Here is a 22,856-nt window from a genome sequence, read left to right as displayed (position 1 = left end):
GGCCTGACATGTCTGCCATGTATGACCCTGCCCCTTGGTTTGTCCCACATCCTCCCCCCCAGCTGCGACCCCATAGGTCGAGCGACAGCCGCAAAAAAGCATGCACCCGGGACAGCCCATCAACATTCCCCATGGCCTTCCCTGGCCTGTGCTGCAGGGTGAAATGAAAATGTTGGAGACTCAAAAACCACCTCATCACACGGGCATTCCTGTCTTTCGAACGATGCATCCAAGTGAGGGGGGCATGGTCAGTGATCAGGGTGAAGTGCCTGCCCAACAAATAGTATCGAAGACTGTCCAAAGCCCACTTCACTGCCAAACATTCTTCTTCAACTACCAAATAATTTATTTCATTGGATTCCAACTCTCTGCTAAGGAACAACACCGGGTGTTCGTGATCACCCATTCTTTGGGACAAAACCACTCCGATCCCCACCTCAGAGGCGTCCGTCTGGACTATAAATTCTTTCTGAAAGTCTGGTACCATTAAAACGGGGTTGCGGCAGAGCGCCTCCTGTAGGCTCCGGAAAGCCCGGTTTGCTGTATCACCCCATCTAACCATATTGGGTTCTGTAGCCTTAGTCATATCAGTCAGAGGGGCCGCTAAGGTAGCATAGTTGGGAATAAACCTCCGGTAATACCCAGTTAACCCTAAAAATGCCCTAACCTGCTTTTTATTGACAGGCCTAGGCCAAGAGTTTATGGCTTCAACCTTGGATATTTGGGGTTTCACCATACCCCTCCCTACTGTATAGCCCAAGTATTTGGCCTCTTCCAACCCCAAATTGCATTTGGTTGGATTAGCCATCAGGCCTGCTGCATGTATTGAATCCAATACCGCTTGGAGCTGAGACAAATGTGATTCCCAATCTGGACTGTGAATGACCACATCATCTAAATATGCTGCCGCATACGTCCTGTGTGGTCTAAGTATGTGGTCCATCAACCTTTGAAAGGTGGCAGGAGCACCATGCAGGCCAAAGGGCATCACTGTGTAGTGAAACAGACCATCTGGGGTTGCAAAGGCTGTTTTTTCTTTGGCACCCGGGGTCAAGGGAATCTGCCAGTAGCCCTTGGCTAAGTCAATAGTTGAAATATAGTGAGCATTCCCAATATTCTCTAACAATTCATCTACTCAGGGCATTGGGTATGCATCAAACTTTGAAATTTCATTAACCTTTCTAAAATCATTACAGAATCTCCAGGAGCCATCAGGTTTGGAAACCATGACTATAGGGCTGGACCACTCACTGTGGGATTCTTCAATAACCCCTGCCTCCAGCATTTCCTTAACCTCATTTCTAATAGTGTTCCTGCGAGCTTCTGGTACCCTGTAAGGCCTCATATTTACCTTCTTTCCTGGGAGAGACACAATGTTGTGAGAGACTAAATGGGTACGCCCCGGTATGCCTGAGAAAACTTCCCTATTACGTATTATCAAGTCGTTCACCTCCTTCAACTGGTCAGGTGACAAGGCAGCTGCAATATTCACCTTCGGTGTCCCTAGTGGCTGAGGGGGGTAAGTCAACATCAACACTTCCCTGTCCTTCCAGGCTTTTATTAAGTTGACATGATATATTTGTTCTGGGGGTCGGCGGCCGGGTTGCTGAACCTTATAGTTCACTTCCCGTATTCGCTCTATAATCTCATAAGGTCCCATCCACGTAGCCAGAAATTTACATTCTACAGTGGGAACCAACACCAACACCCTATCACCAGGCTGGAACACCCTCAGTGTAGCCTGACGATTATAGGCGAATTGTTGGTGTTCCTGTGCCTGCCTTAGGTGCTCTCTCACAATGGGAGTGACTGTGGCTATTCTCTCTTGCATAGCATTGATGTGCTCGACTACACTCCGGAAAGGAGTGGACTCGTGTTCCCACGTTTCACGGGCTATGTCTAATATCCCCCTGGGGTGCCTCCCATATAACAGTTCAAAAGGCGAAAAGCCCAGGGAAGCCTGTGGGACTTCCCTAATGGCAGACATCAAGTAGGGCAGCATGAATTCCCAATTTTTCCCATCCTTATCGATTACCTTTCTTAGCATGGACTTCAGGGTCCTATTAAATCTCTCAACCAACCCATCTGTTTGTGGGTGGTAGACTGATGTTCTCAACTGCTTAACCTGCAACAATTTACACAGATCGGTCATAACCTTAGACATAAAGGGTGTGCCCTGATCTGTTAATATCTCCCTCGGTATCCCCACCCTACTACACATCAACATTAGCTCTTTTGCAATACCTTTTGAAGCCATGGTCCGCAGTGGAATGGCTTCTGGGTACCTGGTGGCATAATCCAAAATAACCAGTATATACTGATGCCCTCTGGCTGATTTCGGGAGAGGTCCCACCACATCCATAGCTATCCTAGCAAAGGGGGTCTCTATGATGGGCAAAGGGACCAGTGGGCTTCTGAAGGCTGGTTTAGGAGCATGTAGTTGACATTCAGGACATGAGCTACAATGTTCTGTCACGTCTGCATGTACGCCTGGCCAGTAAAACCTCCTCAGGAGTCTATCCTTGGTTTTGTCCATCCCCAGATGTCCCCCCAGGATATGCCCATGTGCCAGATTGAGAACTGTTCGTCTGAATGGGGTGGGAACTAGCAATTGCTCCACAATGTCCACCCCTATCTTATTTACACGGTACAATAGGTCATTTTTTACCATAAAATAAGGATAAGCTGTTGGCGGGTCTGCAGTAGTCATAGGGGTCCCATTTACTACCTTCACATTTTCTTTAGCATAGTGTAGAGTGAGATCTCGCACCTGTGCGCTGCCAAAATCAGTGGGGAGTCCCTCTAACACTGACACTTCTACATTGTCAGCTTCAGGGGTCTCTATGAATGGATTCTCACCCACCCTGCTAGTGCTGGGTTCCTCACCCTCCATAGGGTCATCTACGTCACTACATTCCACCCCTATGTTTTCAGTTTAATTTTCCCCAACCAAAACCTTCACTGTCGACTCAACTGGAACCAGGTCTACTTTTAGCTCTAGTTGTGGGATCGAGGCAACTTCTGGCTTACAGTTTTCAGTGTGCATTTCCAATTTACTATGTTTTCTATCTAGTTTTCCAAAATTAGGAAAATATCGTCCCAGTATCACATCATATGGCATGTTGGGTACCACACCGACTTCGTAATCTAGTTTCCCGGCCTCTGTCTGTATGTTTACAAGGGCTGTGGGATAGGGTCGTGTGTAACCATGTGTGCATGTGATACTGAGCTCCTGATGTCTATCCAGCTTGTTGGTCGCTACTAATTTTTCTGTGACCAGTGTAACCATACTGCCAGAGTCGAGTAGAGCAGCCACTTCTTTCTCATCGACTATCACTGTACACATGTGTTTTGGATTAGGTACTCCGCCTATGAAAACATCCGTCCCAACAGGGCAGGCATAAAATACCGGTTTCTCTTTCCCCATATCACACACATTACATTGCATTGGTTCCTCTCTACCTGGGCAGTGGGCCGCAATATGTCCTACTTTGTCACAATTGTAGCAGACAATTGGTTGTGATGGTGACCCCCTATAACCCTTAGTCTCGGCTTTAGGCCCCACCTTTGCCCCCCCCAGTCTTGCTCTTTTCTTCCAACCCAGCGCGTCATGTTTCCCAGAGTACTTTGGAACCATCTTACCCGGTCCGCTGGTTCGTCATGGCCTGGGGAACGAGTTTTTAACCTCCGGTACATGCTCTGCTGCTCCGGCTGTATAGAACCGCTCTACAATGGCCACCAAGGTGTCAGCGGACAGCACCTCATTCTGGCCAACCCAGCGTCGAACGTCCTTGGGCAAACAGCGTTGGTAGTTGTCAAGGACTATGGCCTCCACCACCTCGGCTGATGAATGGACCTCTGGCTGTAGCCATTTCCTGGCCAGATGGATCAGATCAAACATCTGCGTTCGGATTGGTTGTCCTGGTTGGTAGGCCCACTGCTGAAACCGATGTGCCCTCACTGCGGTGGTCACGCCCAATCGGGTCATTATCTCCGCTTTCAATTTATCATAGTCCTGGGCGTCCTTCAGCTCCAGATCAAAGTACGCTTTCTGTGCATCCCCTGCCAGATAAGGTGCCACAAGCCCTGCCCAGGAATCTTTTGGCCATCCCTCTCTCCGCTGTCCTCTCAAAGGTCATAAGGAAGGCCTCAACATCGTCCTGTTTTGTCATTTTCTGCAGAAAGTGATTGGTGCGGGGAGTGGAATGGGTTGCAGCCCCCTGTGGCCCAATCCTGGTTGCAAGTGCTTCAACACTCTCTTTCAGCTCTTTAGTCACCTTTTCCTGCTCTTCTCTAAACATTTTATTTGTATCATGCTGGACCTGCAGTGCTTCCTGATGCATCCGCATAGCATCCTGGTGAGCCACCTGCTGCACCCTGGTCGCTTCCTGTTGGGCTATTACAGCCTGTAGTTTTTTTTTTTTTGGATAAAAAAATTCACTCAGCCAGTCTGGGTTTCATGAGGTGCTGCCCGCATTCTACACCAAATGTGACAAAACGCCTTGGCTGTACACATGTGCGGGTCTTCTCTGTGATCTTCTTAGGAGTAAAAACCAGTCATGACCCAGGGAGGAGGTTGCAAATACAGGGCTGTGCCTGTATGTTTACTTCAAACAAAACAAATCTGAAAACAAAACCTAACTCACACTGGAGTTGTAACTAATCTTACATAATCATTCTATTTTAAACAAAGTCTGGAATAAATAAGTCTTGGCTTTCTCCTTATGAGCTACCTCTGTTTTCCAGATAACTCACCCTATTGTCTCTCACTTCTCTCTCTCTCAGGCCCGCCTTATATACCTGGTGAATAATTGAGGAAGTAACACCAAGTGACCACATTAGGTGCTAGAATGGCTGCCTGAGGGTTTCTGGGGAGTGTAGTTGCCTAGGGTCGGTATTCTACCCTAGAGTACACACCTTGCAGCAGACCTGGCCTGACATATCTGCCATGTATGACCCTGCCCCTTGGTTTGTCACAATACATACATACATACATATACACGGAAAATAAATAATAGAATTATGAATCACAATAAGATGTAATGAAGTACAGAAAAAGAAAATGTAATAAAATGTGATCTTTAATACATACAAATAAAGAAAATAGGTATACCATTTCCAGATTCCTTTTTTGAAATACAATGACATGCATTACAAACGAGTATTTACATTATATTTACAGCCGGTGCTCGTGTGTCACTGTGTCCCTCAGGCTGTGGTTGGCGCTGACATATTGGGCAGAATGTGTCCCTTATTTTGGGCTAAAGCTTTCTGTGGAGGGGAACGTGGATCAGTTTGTACCATTTTTGGGAGGATCTGCCTTGTTGGGGCGGAGCTGTGATCCAGGTGAACAGCAGATCGGGCATAGGTGGGCATGTGGGCAGAGGAGTAGGAAGGCCGGTCAAGCAAATAAGCTTGCTAAGGTACACAGCAGCAGCAAGCAGCCCCCCCATCCAGCCAGCCAGCCAGTCTGGCTGGCAGTGACTGAGTGGTTGACAGACGGCAAGCAACGGAATGTTCATGCTCTGTGATGTCATAGCAGTCAGCTGAGAGAGGCTTGTGATGTCATCGCTGAGCTGGCTGGCTGGCTGGCTGGCTGGCTGTGTGTGTGTCTGTGTGTGTGTGTGTGTGTGTGTGTGTGTGTGTGTCTGTTTGTGTTTGTCAGTCTGTCTGTCTGTCTGTCTCTCTCTCTCTCTCTCTCTCTCTCTCTCTCTCTCTCTCTCCCTCTCAATTCAATTCATTTGTATTGTCAAAGCAATTGGACATACATACATACATACATACATGCTAGAAAATCATTACTATGTTATCTTAAAGGCTAACTAAGCAGAACATATTTCATTATAGAACAGAGTTCATAGATCTACACATGGTTTTAAGGAACAGGCACGTAGGTCATACCGTTTGACATTGTCTCCAAGGTTCTCATTGTAAATAACAAACAGAAATCAAACTACCTTATGGCCTCCTGACCTTCTAGCTTGACCTTATCTTTCTTAAGTATACAAGAGAGAAAAACAGGTTTGAGAAAATAATTTCTAACTTTCCTTCCATACAATAATACATACATACATACATACGGAAAATAAATAATAGAATTATGAATCTCAATATAATGTAATGAAGTACAGAAAATGAAAATGTAATAAAATGTGATCTTTAATACATTCAAATAAAGAAAATAGGTTTACTATTTCCAGATTCCTTTTTGAAATACAATGACATGCATTACAAACGAGTATTTACATTATATTTACAGCCGGTGCTCGTGTGTCACTGTGTCCCTCAGGCTGTGGTAGGCGCTGACATATTGGGCAGCCAGGGTGGCTGTGTGTCCCTCCACCAGGAGGACTGAGCGTTTTTCTTTTTTCTCAGTTTTGTCACAGGTTGGGTGGGCATTCGTTATGTTGTTACAGAATGTGTCCCTTATTTTGGGCTAAAGCTTTCCGTGGAGGGGAACATGGATCAGTTTGTACCATTTTTGGGAGGATCTGCCTTGTTGGGGCGGAGCTGTGATCCAGGTGAACAGCAGATCGGGCTTAGGTGGGCATTTGGGCATAGGAGTAGGAAGGCCGGTCAGGCAAATTAGCTTGCTAAGATACGCAGCAGCAGCAAGCAGCCCCCCCATCCAGCCAGCCAGCCAGTCTGGCTGGCAGTGACTGAGTGGTTGACAGACGGCAAGCAACGGAATGTACGTGCTCTGTGATGTCATAGCTGTCAGCTGAGAGAGGCTCGTGATGTCATGGCTGAGCTGGCTGGCTGTCTGGCTGGCAGGCTCTGTGTGTGTGTGTGTGTGTGTGTGTGTGTGTGTGTGTGTGCGTGTGTCTGTCTGTCTGTCAATTCATTTCAATTCAATTCAAAGGTGCTTTATTGGCATGATCTATCACAATATTGCCAAAGCAGATACAAATGTTCTATCAATCAAGACAAAACATTGCAATACAAGATTCAGTGGAACAAATATAGTACACATTGAAATAAAATTAAGTAGGATATAAACCATATTTGTTGTTTGTATCAAAATTTGTGTCATGACATCAGAAAAATCACTGTTTTTATTTTGTTTTGCAAATGGAGTGCCACAGGCTGGTGTCTACACACTGTCTCGCAGGCTGTGGCAGGTGGATACATATTGCGCTGCTAAGAAGGCAGTGCGCTCCTCCTCTCCCAGCAGGACGGGGAGTTTGCAGCAATCGGGGATCATGCTGAACTCAGGGATATGCATTTTTAATATTTTAAAGTATGTCTCCCTGATTTTTGTGTATTTAGGGCAGGACAGCAGGAAATGCGCCTGTGTTTCGACCTCCCCTAGGTCACACTGGCTGCACAGCCGCTCTTCTCTGGCAACCCAGAATTTTCTGTAGCGGCCTTTTTCAATGGCGAGGCTGTGGTCACTGAGCCTGTATTTAGTTAGATTTTGTCTCTCTTTTATATTTTGGATTTTTAAGTATTCAGCCAATGTAATGTTTCTATTCAGGGCCCGGTAGCATTCCAATTTGTTTTGTAATTCTAATTCGTGTCTCTAATCTTTTGTGTATTTGCTTTTCAGGTACATGTCAATTTTCCCAATTGTTGTTGTTTTGGTCATTGTGTGTTCGGGCTCTGTGAGCCTCAGAGCCGTGGGGGCGTTTCTGTGTACGTGTAAGATGTTTTTATTAAATTCTAGGTGGAATATTTCCATGGGGCTTTTGTCCCAATTGTTGTTATTGAGGTTCATGAGGGGACCCCACACTTCGCTCCCATATAGCAGGATTGGTTGGATGATGGAGTTTAATATTTTAATCCAAATAGTTATTGGTATTGTTGTTTTCCCAAATTGTGTCTTTATGGCATAAAATGCCCAGCGTGCCTTGTCTTTTAATGCGTTTATAGCCAGGCTGAAGCTCCCTGACGCACTGATGGTCAGGCCAAGGTAGTTGTATCTGGTGCAGTGCTCTAATCCAGTGCTGCCCAGAGTGAAGCGGTACCTGTTTCCCTGAGATGGGGCTTTTTTCTGGAAAACCATAACTCTGGTCTTGTCCAGATTGACTGCCAGGGCCCATTTCTGACAGTACTGCTCTAGCAGCGCCAGGTTCTGCTGAAGCCCCTGCTCTGTGGGCGACAGCAGCACCAGGTCGTCTGCATAGAGCAGGAACTTGATCTCTGTGTCATGGAGAGTTAGGCTGCGGGCGTCAGACTGCTCCAACACTGTGGCCAACTCGATGATGTAGATGTTGAACAGTGTTGGACTCAGACTGCAGCCCTGTCTCACTCCCCGCCCCTGAGTGAAGAACTCTGTTCTTGAGTTGCCAATTTGAACTCCGCATTTGTTTTCAGAATACATTGATTTAATGATGTCATAAACTTTACCCCCTACACCACTCTGTAGAAGTTTATAAAATAATCCCTTGTGCCAGATTGAGTCAAATGCCTTTCTAAAGTCTACAAAACAGGCAAATATTTTTCCTTTATTGTTTTGGGTATATTTATTTATGAGGGTGTGTAGAGTGTAAATATGATCGGTTGTGCTGTGTTTTGGTAGGAAGCCAATCTGACTCTTATTCAGGACACTGTGCTTGGTAAGGAAGGCCAGTATCTGGGCGTTGATGATACTGCAGAACACCTTCCCCAGGTTACTGCTCACACAGCTGCCCCAGTAGTTATTGGGGTCTAATTTGTCTCCACTTTTAAAAATCGGGGTGATCAATCCTTGATTCCCGACCTCAGGGAAACACCCGGCTCTCAGCACCAGGTTAAAGAGTTTGAGCAGAGCCTCCTGCAGCTGCGGGCTGCTGTGCTTCAGCATCTCAGGGCTGATGCTGTCGGGGCCGCTGGCTTTCCTGGGTTTGAGGATTTTGAGTTGATGTTTTAGTTCCTGTATTGTAAATGGGTTATCTAAGGGATTTTGGTTATTCTTAATGATTTCTTCCAATTTATTTAGGTTTTTTAATATTTTAACCTGTTCTGGCTTTGGATTGTTTTCAACATTTTGGTAAAGTTTTTCAAAGTGTGTTTTCCAGATTTCTCCATTTTGAATTGGTATTTCATTTTTTGTTTTTGGGGTATTTATTCTGCCCATATAGTGGTCTTTTTTCTTACTGAGGAGTTGCTTGTAGTGCCGCAGGGCCTGGCAGTAGCTGAGGCGAGCCTCCTGGTTGTCGGGCTCTCTGTGTTTAGTGTTGGAGAGATGTCTCAGGTGTTTCCTAGAAGTTTCACACTCCTGGTCACACCACTGTTCTTTTTTTCTTTTAGACGATTTCATATTTTGGTTTTTAATTGTTTTAATGTTTGATTTTAAAGCCAGTCTCTCAAATATTTCATTCAGTGTTTTGGTGGCTGAGTTTATTCCGTTTTGGTTTATTTGATAGTGTGAGGATTGATATCTGTCTAACATGTTTTCAATCTCATCACTATTCAGGGCTCTTGTGTAGTTCTCTGTGCTGGGCTCTGACCATCTCTAACTGGGTGGCAGGGAGACCAGTTTTGTGGGAAGTTTGGCTCTGACTTGTGGCTGCGCTGATCTTTTTAGGTAAAGTGTTATTTGGCTGTGGTCTGATAGTGGAGATTGTTGTCTGACTATAAACGCATTGTTGGCTTGTGGGTCCAGGTCAGTTATGGCGTAGTCCACCACACTGCTGCCCAGAGCCGAGCAGTATGTGAATCTCCCCAGAGAGTACCCCCTGGTCCTGCCATTGATGATATATAGACCCAGGCTTTTACATAGGCGCACTACCTGCTTCCTGCTCTTGTTTACCACGCTGTCGTGGCTGTGTCAGTGTGGAGGTGTGTGTGTGGCACAGCGGGGAGTCTCCGAACAGGTGTGTGTTCCCCTCTGTATTGATGTAGTCCATCTCTCTGCCAGTCCTGGCATTGAGATCGCCACACAGCAGTACAGAGCCCAGGGTCTGGAAGTGGCAGATTTCGTTTTGAAGCTCATGAAAGCCTTCCTCATTATAGTAGGGGGAGTCTGCGGGTGGCATATAAATTGCACATAGGTATATATCTGTGTTATTTTGTAGGGTGTCTTTTCTGATTTTCATCCACAGGTGTGTGTCTCCTCTCTGTACTGGGCATAGGGCTGCTCGGAGCTCCTCCCTGTACCACACGATAATCCCCCACGAGGCCCTGCCACACCTGACTTTGGGTTTTTTATAGGAGGGCACAATCAGCTCCCTGTATCCATTGTATCCATCCAGTGTATAGACATATCTGCACAGCACCAAGTCTCTACAAGAATGAAAACATCTGAACTATTTACAGTGTTGATCAGTTCAGGGCCTGTGCTCTTCATTCCAAAAGTTGAGGAGCGTAAACCCTGCATATTCCAACTGCTTATTTTAAAGGACATGTTAATATATTTTATTATACTTGTCTCTTCTACATAAGAAAGTTTAATTTGTGGTCTACAACTGATATTATATTACTATTAATAATTATATATGGATATACATAATAATCACTCAAAGATTTTATCTTTGCATCAAAATATCAGAATAATTAAATCACATTTTTTCTTACTCTCCATCTCCACAACCATATATATGTGTGTTGAGGCTCAGTTAACTCAGCAGTGTGGAACAGATGACACTGAGGAGTTGCCTTATCTGGGCCAGCTGGGCAGCATCGGGCCTCCAGGCTCTGGAAGCCGCTGCTGCGTGGCTGTGTGGCTGTGCTGGTCCCCGGCTGTCCGCTCTGCTGTGCTGGACGGGCCCTCTGGGGATGGGGGGGTGGGGAATGGGGCCGCGGGGTCTCAGGGGCTGGGGCTGGGGTGGAGCCGGTGGCTGGGGATGTGGCCGGGGGCTGGGGGGTTTGCTCCTGGTCTCGAGGTGGGGGTGTGTGGGGTTTCGGCCCAGGGTTGTGTCCTTGAGGACCTTTGAGATGATCCTCACACCCGTCTTGTTGAGGTGGACGTGGTCATACAGGTGATGTGGCTGGATGTCTCAGTGGTGTGCCAGGTGGACGTTGGGGAGGAGGGCACATCTTCGGGACACTTCTGCGTTGATGGCCTGGATGATGTGCAGGGGCACGTCTGTGCGGGGCAGCAGTGTGGAGATGGAAATTTTGGCAGTTGGGAATTCCTCTGTGGCTTTCGTTGCTACCTGTCTCAGGGCTGAGGCCACATCGCCCCTGCGGGCACTCAGGTCGTTAGTGCCGGTGTGGATGAGGATGTGTTTGACTTGGCAAAGCCTCCTCTTGGAGAGCAGCTCCAGGGCTCTCTGTGCTGTGGAGCACCAAAGCTTTTTCACTTTTCGCCCAGGGAAGAGGCGCCTCTCAACCAGGAACTTCCCATTGGATTCGCTCAGAATGACCACCTCTGCATTGACCTGCCACTCCGGGTTTGCGTCGGGAGTGGTGGGGGCAGCGGGTGTGTTTTGGGGGAGTGGCGTTTCAGGGGGTTGTGTATTAGTGGCAGGTCTGGTGATAGTGGGTGTGTCAGGAGTGGTGGGGAGTGTGGGTGGATCAGTGGGTGCGTCAGGGGTTGGAGGTGTTGTGGGGTCAGTGCAGTGCAGTCTCTGTGCTCCAGTGATGTGTAGCTCCTCTCTTAGCTCCTCCAGCTGGCTCTGCAGGCTCCTCAGCTAGCTGTGCTGGGGTGTCCAGGTCAGCTCCTCCCTCGCTCTGCGCAGCTCCGTCCTCAGGGTTTGGCTCTGCTCCTCCAGGTCTCTCACTGCTGCTCTCAGCTCATGGATCTCAGCCTTGTGCTGCATCTTTAGTCTGTGCATCTCATCCCGGAGCTGATCACACAAGGAGGTCTGGGCCAGGGTGCTCAAGGTCTGCTCCCTGAACTCCGCAAACTCCAGCTCCAGCACTGATAGGCATTCCTTTAGTGTTTTAATGTTGCTGGAGAGTTTTGGGGAGACAGGGGGGCAGTCTGTGGGAGATGGGGCACTGTCTGGCTCCGTGTGGCTGGGGGCAGACTGCAGGGTGGCCGGCTCTGGCTCTTGTTTCTCTACCTCAGTCTGCTGCTTTGAGGTGTGGAAGCCGAGAGCTAATTGGTCCAGGCTGCTCTCGCTGCCCTGCACCATGATGGTCCCGTTGTGGTATACATTAAAAGTGAGCATCACACTGTCTGTGTCTTTCTCTACCAGCACTGAGATCTGCCTGCCTCTGCTAATGCCCTTCTTGTTGTTATTGGGGTATGTCTGGCACAGGGTTTTGTGAAAGGCGGTGTAGAACAGTAGATTGTTCTTGACCCTGTTTTCTCCTTTACCGGTGTAGTCTAGGATGAGGGTCTCAGGAGATGCTCTCATCACAGCTTGTTTGTAGTCCTTCTTAGCCTGTGCAGAGCGAATGTCTTCAGGGTATCGGATTTCAAAAGGCAGCTCTGCAGTCAGACTGCTGTTCGATAGATTTCTATCAGTCTCAGTGGCAGTTGGGCTCTCTCCTACTGTCACTCTATTCAAATCGGAGCTCTGCATTTTCATTGGCTGAGTCAACTACTGAGAATGCTTATTTATTTTATTAATACATATTTTTTTGTTTAATTATTTGTCTCTTACCTCCAATTCTTGTCTTCAGCTTTTCTTTTCTGACTTTTCTTCCTGAACTGTCTCTCTGCTTTCTTCTTTTTGTGTTTCTCTTAAAATTATTATTTTTTGAATACTTTTTCTTCTGAATTTCTATTCCATGTCTTCTGTGTATGTTTATAGTGCTATATATTCATTTGTAAATCACAAATTAAATCCGCTTATGTATAAAAACAAATGTTTTTTAGGAGCTCATATTCCTCTCTCTCTCTCTCTCTCTCTCTCTCTCTCTCTCTCTCTCTCTCTCTCTCTCTCTCAATTCATTTCATTTGTATTGTCAAAGCAATTGGACATACATACACATACATACATATACACTCACCTAAAGGATTATTAGGAACACCTGTTCAATTTCTCATTAATGCAATTATCTAATCAACCAATCACATGGCAGTTGCTTCAATGCATTTAGGGGTGTGGTCCTGGTCAAGACAATCTCCTGAACTCCAAACTGAATGTCTGAATGGGAATGAAAGGTGATTTAAGCAATTTTGAGCGTGGCATGGTTGTTGGTGCCAGACGGGCCGGTCTGAGTATTTCACAATCTGCTCAGTTACTGGGATTTTCACGCACAACCATTTCTAGGGTTTACAAAGAATGGTGTGAAAAGGGAAAAACATCCAGTATGCGGCAGTCCTGTGGGCGAAAATGCCTTGTTGATGCTAGAGGTCAGAGGAGAATGGGCCGACTGATTCAAGCTGATAGAAGAGCAACTTTGACTGAAATAACCACTCGTTACAAACGAGGTATGCAGCAAAGCATTTGTGAAGCCACAACACGTACAACCTTGAGGCGGATGGGCTACAACAGCAGAAGACCCCACCGGGTACCACTCATCTCCACTACAAATAGGAAAAAGAGGTGAGACATTCAGATGGTAGAGTCAGAATTTGGCGTAAACAGAATGAGAACATGGATCCATCATGTCTTGTTACCACTGTGCAGGCTGGTGGTGGTGGTGTAATGGTGTGGGGGATGTCTTCTTGGCACACTTTAGGCCCCTTAGTACCAATTGGGCATCATTTAAATGCTACGGCCTACCTGAGCATTGTTTCTGACCATGTCCATCCCTTTTTGACCACCATGTACCCGTCCTCTGATGGCTACTTCCAGCAGGATAATGCACCATGTCACAAAGGTCGAATCATTTCAAATTGGTTTCTTGAACATGACAATGAGTTCACTGTACTAAACTGGCCCCCACAGTCACCAGATCTCAACCCAATGGAGCATCTTTGGGATGTGGTGGAACGGGAGCTTCGTGCCCTGGATGTGCATCCCACAAATCTCCATCAACTGCAAGATGCTATCCTATCAATATGGGCCAACATTTCTAAAGAATGCTTTCAGCACCTTGTTGAAGCAATGCCACGTAGAATTAAAGCAGTTCTGAAGGCGAAAGGGGGTCAAACACAGTATTAGTATGGTGTTCCTAATAATCCTTTAGGTGAGTTCATCGTAGCTCTTAATACTCTCTTTCTGTCTGGAGGAGATATATTTGAAGTATTGTACACGTACCCGGCTACTTTCAACACCCATTGCTGCACTGATATTTTTCCCTCCATTTTTCTTTATCCATTTTTTTTTGCTGGAAGTTCCGTCAATACCCTCCAGCCTTTAAGAGACATCATGCAGCCAGGCCTCTTGGCTTGAGGCCACACCGTCCTGAACGCGCCCGATCTCGTCAGATCTCGGAAGCAAAACGGGGCAGGACCTGGTCAGTACTTGGATGGGTGACCTTCTGGAAATACCAGGTGCTGCTAGCTTTTTCGTCTCCTGGGTAACTTCATCGTAGCTCTTAATACTCTCTTTCAGTCTGCAGGAGATATAATTGAAGAATTGTACACGTACCCGGCTACTTTCAACACCCTTTCCAGCACTGATATTTTTCCCTCCATTTTTCTATTTTTTTATTTTTTTTTTGCTGGAAGTTCCGTCAATACCCGCCAACCTTTAAGAGACATCATGCAGCCAGGCCTTTCGGCTTGTGGCCACACCGTCCTGAATGCGCCCGATCTCGTCAGATCTCGGAAGCTAAACGGGGCAGGACCTGGTCAGTACATGAATGTGAGACCTCCTGGAAATACCTGGTGCTGCAAGCTTTTACGTCTCCTGGGTAACTTTATCGTAGCTCTTAATACTCTCTATATGTCTGGAGGAGATATAATTGAAGTATTGTACACGTACCCAGCTACTGTCAACACCATTTGCTGCACTGATATTTTTCCATCCATTTTTCTTTTTTTTTTTTTTTTTTGCTGGAAGTTCCGTCAATACCCGCCAACCTTTAAGAGACATCATGCAGCCAGGCCTCTCGGCTTGCGGCCACACCATCCTGAATGCGCCTGATCTCGTCAGATCTCGGAAGCTAAACGGGGCAGGGCCTGGTCAGTACATGAAAGTGAGACCTCCTGGAAATACCTAGTGCTGCAAGCTTTTACGTCTCCTGGGTAACTTTATCGTAGCTCTTAATACTCTCTCTTTGTCTGGAGGAGATATAATTGAAGTATTGTACACGTATCCAGCTACTGTCAACACCCTTTGCTGCACTGATATTTTTCCATCCATTTTTCTTTTTTCTTTTTTTCTTTTTTTTTTTTGCTGGAAGTTCCGTCAATACCCGCCAACCTTTAAGAGACATCATGCAGCCAGGCCTTTCGGCTTGTGGCCACACCGTCCTGAACGCGGCCGATCTCGTCAGATCTCGGAAGCTAAACGGCGCAGGGCCTGGTCAGTACTTGGATGGGAGACCTCCTAGAAATACCAGGTGCTGCAAGCCTTTTACGTCTCCTGGGTAACTTCATCGTAGCTCTTAATACTCTCTTTCTGTCTCCAGGAGATATAATTGAAGAATTGTACACGTACACGGCTACTTTCAACACCCTTTCCTGCACTGATATTTTTCCCTCCATTTTTCTATGTTTTTTTTTTTTTTTTTTGCTGGAAATTCCGTCAATACCCGCCAGCCTTTAAGAGACATCATGCAGCCAGACATCTCGGCTTGCGGCCACACCGTCCTGAACGCGCCCGTTCTCGTCAGATCTCGGAAGCTAAACGGGGCAGGACCTGGTCAGTACTTGAATGTGAGACCTCCTGGAAATACCTGGTGCTGCAAGCTTTTACGTCTCCTGGGTAACTTTATCGTAGCTCTTAATACTCTCTATCTGTCTGGAGGAGATATAATTGAAGAATTGTACATGTACCCGGCTACTTTCAACACCCTGTCCTGCACTGATATTTTTCCCTCCATTTTTCTATTTATTTATTTTTTATTTTTTGCTGGAAGTTCCGTCAATACCCGCCAGCCTTTAAGAGACATCATGCAGCCAGGCCTCTTGGCTTGCGGCCACACCGTCCTAAACGCGCCCGATCTCATCAGATCTCGGAAGCTAACGGGGCAGGGCCTGGTCAGTACTTGGATGGGTGACCTAATGGAAATACCAGGTGCTGCAAGCTTTTTACGTCTCCTGGGTAACTTCATCATAGCTCTTAATACTCTCTTTCAGTCTGTAGGAGATATTATTGAAGAATTGTACACGTACCCGGCTACTTTCAAAACCCGTTGCTGCACTGATATTTTTCCCTCCATTTTTCTTTTTTCTTTTTTTTTTTGCTGGAAGTTCCGTCAATACCCGCCAGCCTTAAAGAGACATCATGCAGCCGGGCCTCTCGGCTTTCGGCCACACCGTCCTGAATGCGCATGATATCGTCAGATCTCGGAAGCTAAACGGGGCAGGACCTGGTCTGTACTTGAATGTGAGACCTCCTGGAAATAACAGGTGCTGCAAGCTTTTACGTCTCCTGGGTAACTTTATCGTAGCTCTTAATACTCTCTTTCAGTCTGCAGGAGATATAATTGAAGAATTGTACACGTACCCGGCTACTTTCAACAGCCTTTGCTGCACTGATATTTTTCCTCCATTTTTCTATTTTTTTTTTATTTTTTTTTATTTTTTTGCTGGACGTTCCGTCAATACCCGCCAGCCTTTAAGAGACATCATGCTACCAGGCCTCTCGGTTTGCGGACACACAGTCCTGAACGCGCCCGATCTCGGAAGATCTCAAAAACTAAATGGGGCAGGACCTGGTCAGTACTTGGATGGGAGATCTTCTGGAAATACCAGGTGCTGCCAGCTTTTTACGTCTCCTGGGGAACTTCATCGTAGCTCTTAATAATCTCTTTCTGTCTGGAGAATATATAATTGAAGAATTGTACACGTACCCGGCTACTTTCAACACCCTTTGCTGCACTGGTATATTTCCCTCTATTTTTCTTTTTTTTTTTGGCTGGCAGTTCCGTCAATACCCGCCAGCCTTTAAGAGACATCATGCAGCCAGGAATCTCGGCTTGCGGCCACACCATCCTGAACGCGCCCGATCTCGTCAGATCTCGGAAGCTAAACGGGGCAGGACCTGGTCAGTACATGAATGTGAGACCTCCTGGAAATACCTCGTGCTGCAAGCTTTTACGTCTCCTGGGTAACTTTATCGTAGCTCTTAATACTCTCTATCTGTCTGGAGGAGATTTAATTGAAGTATTGTACACGTACCCAGCTACTGTCAACACCCTTTGCTGCACTGATATTTTTCCATCCATTTTTCATTTTTTTTTTTTTTTTGCTGGAAGTTCCGTCAATACCCGCCAACCTTTAAGAGACATCATGCAGCCAGGCCTCTTGGCTTGCGGCCACACCGTCCTGAATGCGCCCGATCTCGTCAGATCTCGGAAGCTAAACGGCGCAGGGCCTGGTCAGTACTTGGATGGGAGACCTCCTAGAAATACCAGGTGCTCCAAGCCTTTTACGTCTCCTGGGTAACTTCATCGTAGCTCTTAATACTCTCTTTCTGTCTCCAGGAGATATAATTGAAGAATTGTACACGTACCCGGCTACTTTCAACACCCTTTCCGGCACTGATATTTTTCCCTCCATTTTTCTATTTTTTTTTTTTTTTTTTTTGCTGGAAATTCCGTCAATACCCGCCAGCCTTTAAGAGACATCATGCAGCCAGACATCTCGGCTTGCGGCCACACCGTCCTGAACGCGCCCGATCTCGTCAGATCTCGGAAGCTAAACGGGGCAGGACCTGGTCAGTACTTGAATGTGAGACCTCCTGGAAATACCTGGTGCTGCAAGCTTTTACGTCTCCTGGGTAACTTTATCGTAGCTCTTAATACTCTCTATCTGTCTGGAGGAGATATAATTGAAGAATTGTACATGTACCCGGCTACTTTCAACACCCTGTCCTGCACTGATATTTTTCCCTCCATTTTTCTATTTATTTCTTTTTTATTTTTTGCTGGAAGTGCCGTCAATACCCGCCAGCCTTTAAGAGACATCATGCAGCCAGGCCTCTTGGCTTGCGGCCACACCGTCCTGAACGCGCCCGATCTCATCAGATCTCGGAAGCTAACGGGGCAGGGCCTGGTCAGTACTTGGATGGGTGACCTCCTGGAAATACCAGGTGCTGCAAGCTTTTTACGTCTCCTGGGTAACTTCATCATAGCTCTTAATACTCTCTTTCAGTCTGTAGGAGATATTATTGAAGAATTGTACACGTACCCGGCTACTTTCAAAACCCGTTGCTGCACTGATATTTTTCCCTCCATTTTTCTTTTTTCTTTTTTTTTTTGCTGGAAGTTCCGTCAATACCCGCCAGCCTTAAAGAGACATCATGCAGCCGGGCCTCTTGGCTTTCGGCCACACCGTCCTGAATGCGCATGATATCGTCAGATCTCGGAAGCTAAACGGGGCAGGACCTGGTCAGTACTTGAATGTGAGACCTCCTGGAAATAACAGGTGCTGCAAGCTTTTACGTCTCCTGGGTAACTTTATCGTAGCTCTTAATACTCTCTTTCAGTCTGCAGGAGATATAATTGAAGAATTGTACACGTACCCGGATACTTTCAACAGCCTTTGCTGCACTGATATTTTTCCTCCATTTTCCATTTTTTTTTTTTGCTGGAAGTTCCGTCAATACCCGCCAGCCTTTAAGAGACATCATGCAGCCAGGCCTCTTGGCTTGCGGCCACACCGTCCTGAACGCGCCCGATCTCATCAGATCTCGGAAGCTAACGGGGCAGGGCCTGGTCAGTACTTGGATGGGTGACCTCCTGGAAATACCAGGTGCTGCAAGCTTTTTACGTCTCCTGGGTAACTTCATCATAGCTCTTAATACTCTCTTTCAGTCTGTAGGAGATATTATTGAAGAATTGTACACGTACCCGGCTACTTTCAAAACCCTTTGCTGCACTGATATTTTTCCCTCCATTTTTCTTTTTTCTTTTTTTTTTTGCTGGAAGTTCCGTCAATACCCGCCAGCCTTAAAGAGACATCATGCAGCCGGGCCTCTCGGCTTTCGGCCACACCGTCCTGAATGCGCATGATATCGTCAGATCTCGGAAGCTAAACGGGGCAGGACCTGGTCTGTACTTGAATGTGAGACCTCCTGGAAATAACAGGTGCTGCAAGCTTTTACGTCTCCTGGGTAACTTTATCGTAGCTCTTAATACTCTCTTTCAGTCTGCAGGAGATATAATTGAAGAATTGTACACGTACCCGGCTACTTTCAACACCCTTTCCTGCACTGATATATTTCCCTCCATTTTTCTATTTTTTTTTTATTTTTTTTTATTTTTTTGCTGGACGTTCCGTCAATACCCGCCAGCCTTTAAGAGACATCATGCTACCAGGCCTCTCGGTTTGCGGACACACAGTCCTGAACGCGCCCGATCTCGGAAGATCTCAAAAACTAAATGGGGCAGGACCTGGTCAGTACTTGGATGGGAGATCTTCTGGAAATACCAGGTGCTGCCAGCTTTTTACGTCTCCTGGGGAACTTCATCGTAGCTCTTAATACTCTCTTTCTGTCTGGAGAATATATAATTGAAGAATTGTACACGTACCCGGCTACTTTCAACACCCTTTGCTGCACTGGTATATTTCCCTCTATTTTTCTTTTTTTTTTTGGCTGGCAGTTCCGTCAATACCCGCCAGCCTTTAAGAGACATCATGCAGCCAGGCATCTCGGCTTGCGGCCACACCATCCTGAACGCGCCCGATCTCGTCAGATCTCGGAAGCTAAACGGGGCAGGACCTGGTCAGTACATGAATGTGAGACCTCCTGGAAATACCTCGTGCTGCAAGCTTTTACGTCTCCTGGGTAACTTTATCGTAGCTCTTAATACTCTCTATCTGTCTGGAGGAGATTTAATTGAAGTATTGTACACGTACCCAGCTACTGTCAACACCCTTTGCTGCACTGATATTTTTCCATCCATTTTTTTTTTTTTTTTTTTGCTGGAAGTTCCGTCAATACCCGCCAACCTTTAAGAGACATCATGCAGCCAGGACTTTCGGCTTGCGGCCACACCATCCTGAACTCGCCCCATCTCGTCAGATCTTGGAAGCTAAACGGGGCAGGACCTGGTCAGTACATGAATGTGAGACCTCCTGGAAATACCTGGTGCTGCAAGCTTTCACGTCTCCTGGGTAACTTTATCGTAGCTCTTAATACTCTCTATCTGTCTGGAGGAGATATAATTGAAGTATTGTACACGTACCCAGCTACTGTCAACACCATTTGCTGCACTGATATTTTTCCATCCATTTTTCTTTTTTTTTTTTTTTTTGCTGGAAGTTCCGTCAATACCCGCCAACCTTTAAGAGACATCATGCAGCCAGGCCTCTTGGCTTGCGGCCACACCGTCCTGAATGCGCCCGATCTCGTCAGATCTCGGAAGCTAAACGGCGCAGGGCCTGGTCAGTACTTGGATGGGAGACCTCCTAGAAATACCAGGTGCTGCAAGCCTTTTACGTCTCCTGGGTAACTTCATCGTAGCTCTTAATACTCTCTTTCTGTCTCCAGGAGATATAATTGAAGAATTGTACACGTACCCGGCTACTTTCAACACCCTTTCCGGCACTGATATTTTTCCCTCCATTTTTCTATTTTTTTTTTTTTTTTTTTTGCTGGAAATTCCGTCAATACCCGCCAGCCTTTAAGAGACATCATGCAGCCAGACATCTCGGCTTGCGGCCACACCGTCCTGAACGCGCCCGATCTCGTCAGATCTCGGAAGCTAAACGGGGCAGGACCTGGTCAGTACTTGAATGTGAGACCTCCTGGAAATACCTGGTGCTGCAAGCTTTTACGTCTCCTGGGTAACTTTATCGTAGCTCTTAATACTCTCTATCTGTCTGGAGGAGATATAATTGAAGAATTGTACATGTACCCGGCTACTTTCAACACCCTGTCCTGCACTGATATTTTTCCCTCCATTTTTCTATTTATTTCTTTTTTATTTTTTGCTGGAAGTTCCGTCAATACCCGCCAGCCTTTAAGAGACATCATGCAGCCAGGCCTCTTGGCTTGCGGCCACACCGTCCTGAACGCGCCCGATCTCATCAGATCTCGGAAGCTAACGGGGCAGGGCCTGGTCAGTACTTGGATGGGTGACCTCCTGGAAATACCAGGTGCTGCAAGCTTTTTACGTCTCCTGGGTAACTTCATCATAGCTCTTAATACTCTCTTTCAGTCTGTAGGAGATATTATTGAAGAATTGTACACGTACCCGGCTACTTTCAAAACCCTTTGCTGCACTGATATTTTTCCCTCCATTTTTCTTTTTTCTTTTTTTTTTTGCTGGAAGTTCCGTCAATACCCGCCAGCCTTAAAGAGACATCATGCAGCCGGGCCTCTCGGCTTTCGGCCACACCGTCCTGAATGCGCATGATATCGTCAGATCTCGGAAGCTAAACGGGGCAGGACCTGGTCTGTACTTGAATGTGAGACCTCCTGGAAATAACAGGTGCTGCAAGCTTTTACGTCTCCTGGGTAACTTTATCGTAGCTCTTAATACTCTCTTTCAGTCTGCAGGAGATATAATTGAAGAATTGTACACGTACCCGGCTACTTTCAACACCCTTTCCTGCACTGATATATTTCCCTCCATTTTTCTATTTTTTTTTAATTTTTTTTTATTTTTTTGCTGGACGTTCCGTCAATACCCGCCAGCCTTTAAGAGACATCATGCTACCAGGCCTCTCGGTTTGCGGACACACAGTCCTGAACGCGCCCGATCTCGGAAGATCTCAAAAACTAAATGGGGCAGGACCTGGTCAGTACTTGGATGGGAGATCTTCTGGAAATACCAGGTGCTGCCAGCTTTTTACGTCTCCTGGGGAACTTCATCGTAGCTCTTAATACTCTCTTTCTGTCTGGAGAATATATAATTGAAGAATTGTACACGTACCCGGCTACTTTCAACACCCTTTGCTGCACTGGTATATTTCCCTCTATTTTTCTTTTTTTTTTTGGCTGGCAGTTCCGTCAATACCCGCCAGCCTTTAAGAGACATCATGCAGCCAGGCATCTCGGCTTGCGGCCACACCATCCTGAACGCGCCCGATCTCGTCAGATCTCGGAAGCTAAACGGGGCAGGACCTGGTCAGTACATGAATGTGAGACCTCCTGGAAATACCTCGTGCTACAAGCTTTTACGTCTCCTGGGTAACTTTATCGTAGCTCTTAATACTCTCTATCTGTCTGGAGGAGATTTAATTGAAGTATTGTACACGTACCCAGCTACTGTCAACACCCTTTGCTGCACTGATATTTTTCCATCCATTTTTTTTTTTTTTTTTTTGCTGGAAGTTCCGTCAATACCCGCCAACCTTTAAGAGACATCATGCAGCCAGGACTTTCGGCTTGCGGCCACACCATCCTGAACTCGCCCCATCTCGTCAGATCTTGGAAGCTAAACGGGGCAGGACCTGGTCAGTACATGAATGTGAGACCTCCTGGAAATACCTGGTGCTGCAAGCTTTCACGTCTCCTGGGTAACTTTATCGTAGCTCTTAATACTCTCTATCTGTCTGGAGGAGATATAATTGAAGTATTGTACACGTACCCAGCTACTGTCAACACCATTTGCTGCACTGATATTTTTCCCTCCATTTTTCTTTTTTCTTTTTTTTTTTGCTGGAAGTTCCGTCAATACCCGCCAGCCTTAAAGAGACATCATGCAGCCGGGCCTCTCGGCTTTCGGCCACACCGTCCTGAATGCGCCCGATCTCGTCAGATCTCGGAAGCTAAACGGCGCAGGGCCTGGTCAGTACTTGGATGGGAGACCTCCTAGAAATACCAGGTGCTGCAAGCCTTTTACGTCTCCTGGGTAACTTCATCGTAGCTCTTAATACTCTCTTTCTGTCTCCAGGAGATATAATTGAAGAATTGTACACGTACCCGGCTACTTTCAACACCCTTTCCGGCACTGATATTTTTCCCTCCATTTTTCTATTTTTTTTTTTTTTTTTTTTGCTGGAAATTCCGTCAATACCCGCCAGCCTTTAA

At 46.4% G+C, this 22,856-nt stretch overlaps 4 non-coding genes and 16 pseudogenes across 4 annotated transcripts; all 20 read left to right on the top strand.

Moving 5' to 3' along the window:
• Positions 1–14,150: 14,150 nt before the first annotated feature.
• On the top strand, positions 14,151–14,269 carry LOC136761174 (uncharacterized; annotated as a pseudogene).
• A 217-nt stretch (positions 14,270–14,486) lies between these two features.
• On the top strand, positions 14,487–14,605 carry LOC136761332 (uncharacterized; annotated as a pseudogene).
• A 215-nt stretch (positions 14,606–14,820) lies between these two features.
• On the top strand, positions 14,821–14,939 carry LOC136761800 (uncharacterized; annotated as a pseudogene).
• A 224-nt stretch (positions 14,940–15,163) lies between these two features.
• On the top strand, positions 15,164–15,282 carry LOC136761136 (uncharacterized; annotated as a pseudogene).
• A 220-nt stretch (positions 15,283–15,502) lies between these two features.
• On the top strand, positions 15,503–15,621 carry LOC136761304 (uncharacterized; annotated as a pseudogene).
• A 220-nt stretch (positions 15,622–15,841) lies between these two features.
• LOC136760901 (uncharacterized) lies at positions 15,842–15,959 on the top strand (annotated as a pseudogene).
• An 890-nt stretch (positions 15,960–16,849) lies between these two features.
• Positions 16,850–16,968, top strand: LOC136761668 (uncharacterized; annotated as a pseudogene).
• A 214-nt stretch (positions 16,969–17,182) lies between these two features.
• On the top strand, positions 17,183–17,301 carry LOC136761084 (uncharacterized; annotated as a pseudogene).
• Positions 17,302–17,521: 220 nt separating this feature from the next.
• Positions 17,522–17,640, top strand: LOC136760843 (uncharacterized; annotated as a pseudogene).
• A 220-nt stretch (positions 17,641–17,860) lies between these two features.
• On the top strand, positions 17,861–17,978 carry LOC136762373 (5S ribosomal RNA). The gene has a single exon (XR_010820574.1). It is a non-coding gene; the product is annotated as a 5S ribosomal RNA (ribosomal RNA).
• Positions 17,979–18,194: 216 nt separating this feature from the next.
• Positions 18,195–18,313, top strand: LOC136762235 (uncharacterized; annotated as a pseudogene).
• A 209-nt stretch (positions 18,314–18,522) lies between these two features.
• LOC136762372 (5S ribosomal RNA) lies at positions 18,523–18,640 on the top strand. Its single transcript, XR_010820573.1, has one exon. It is a non-coding gene; the product is annotated as a 5S ribosomal RNA (ribosomal RNA).
• An 891-nt stretch (positions 18,641–19,531) lies between these two features.
• Positions 19,532–19,650, top strand: LOC136761666 (uncharacterized; annotated as a pseudogene).
• A 210-nt stretch (positions 19,651–19,860) lies between these two features.
• LOC136761968 (uncharacterized) lies at positions 19,861–19,979 on the top strand (annotated as a pseudogene).
• A 214-nt stretch (positions 19,980–20,193) lies between these two features.
• Positions 20,194–20,312, top strand: LOC136762568 (5S ribosomal RNA). The gene has a single exon (XR_010820764.1). It is a non-coding gene; the product is annotated as a 5S ribosomal RNA (ribosomal RNA).
• A 220-nt stretch (positions 20,313–20,532) lies between these two features.
• On the top strand, positions 20,533–20,651 carry LOC136760842 (uncharacterized; annotated as a pseudogene).
• A 220-nt stretch (positions 20,652–20,871) lies between these two features.
• On the top strand, positions 20,872–20,989 carry LOC136762371 (5S ribosomal RNA). The gene has a single exon (XR_010820572.1). It is a non-coding gene; the product is annotated as a 5S ribosomal RNA (ribosomal RNA).
• An 891-nt stretch (positions 20,990–21,880) lies between these two features.
• On the top strand, positions 21,881–21,999 carry LOC136761938 (uncharacterized; annotated as a pseudogene).
• A 210-nt stretch (positions 22,000–22,209) lies between these two features.
• LOC136761967 (uncharacterized) lies at positions 22,210–22,328 on the top strand (annotated as a pseudogene).
• A 215-nt stretch (positions 22,329–22,543) lies between these two features.
• LOC136761095 (uncharacterized) lies at positions 22,544–22,662 on the top strand (annotated as a pseudogene).
• The last annotated feature ends 194 nt before the right edge of the window (positions 22,663–22,856 follow it).

This window comes from Amia ocellicauda, chromosome 10, assembly GCF_036373705.1.
Source record: "Amia ocellicauda isolate fAmiCal2 chromosome 10, fAmiCal2.hap1, whole genome shotgun sequence".
In the NCBI taxonomy this organism is placed as follows: domain Eukaryota; kingdom Metazoa; phylum Chordata; class Actinopteri; order Amiiformes; family Amiidae; genus Amia; species Amia ocellicauda.
This window is presented reverse-complemented; position numbering and strand designations above follow the sequence as displayed.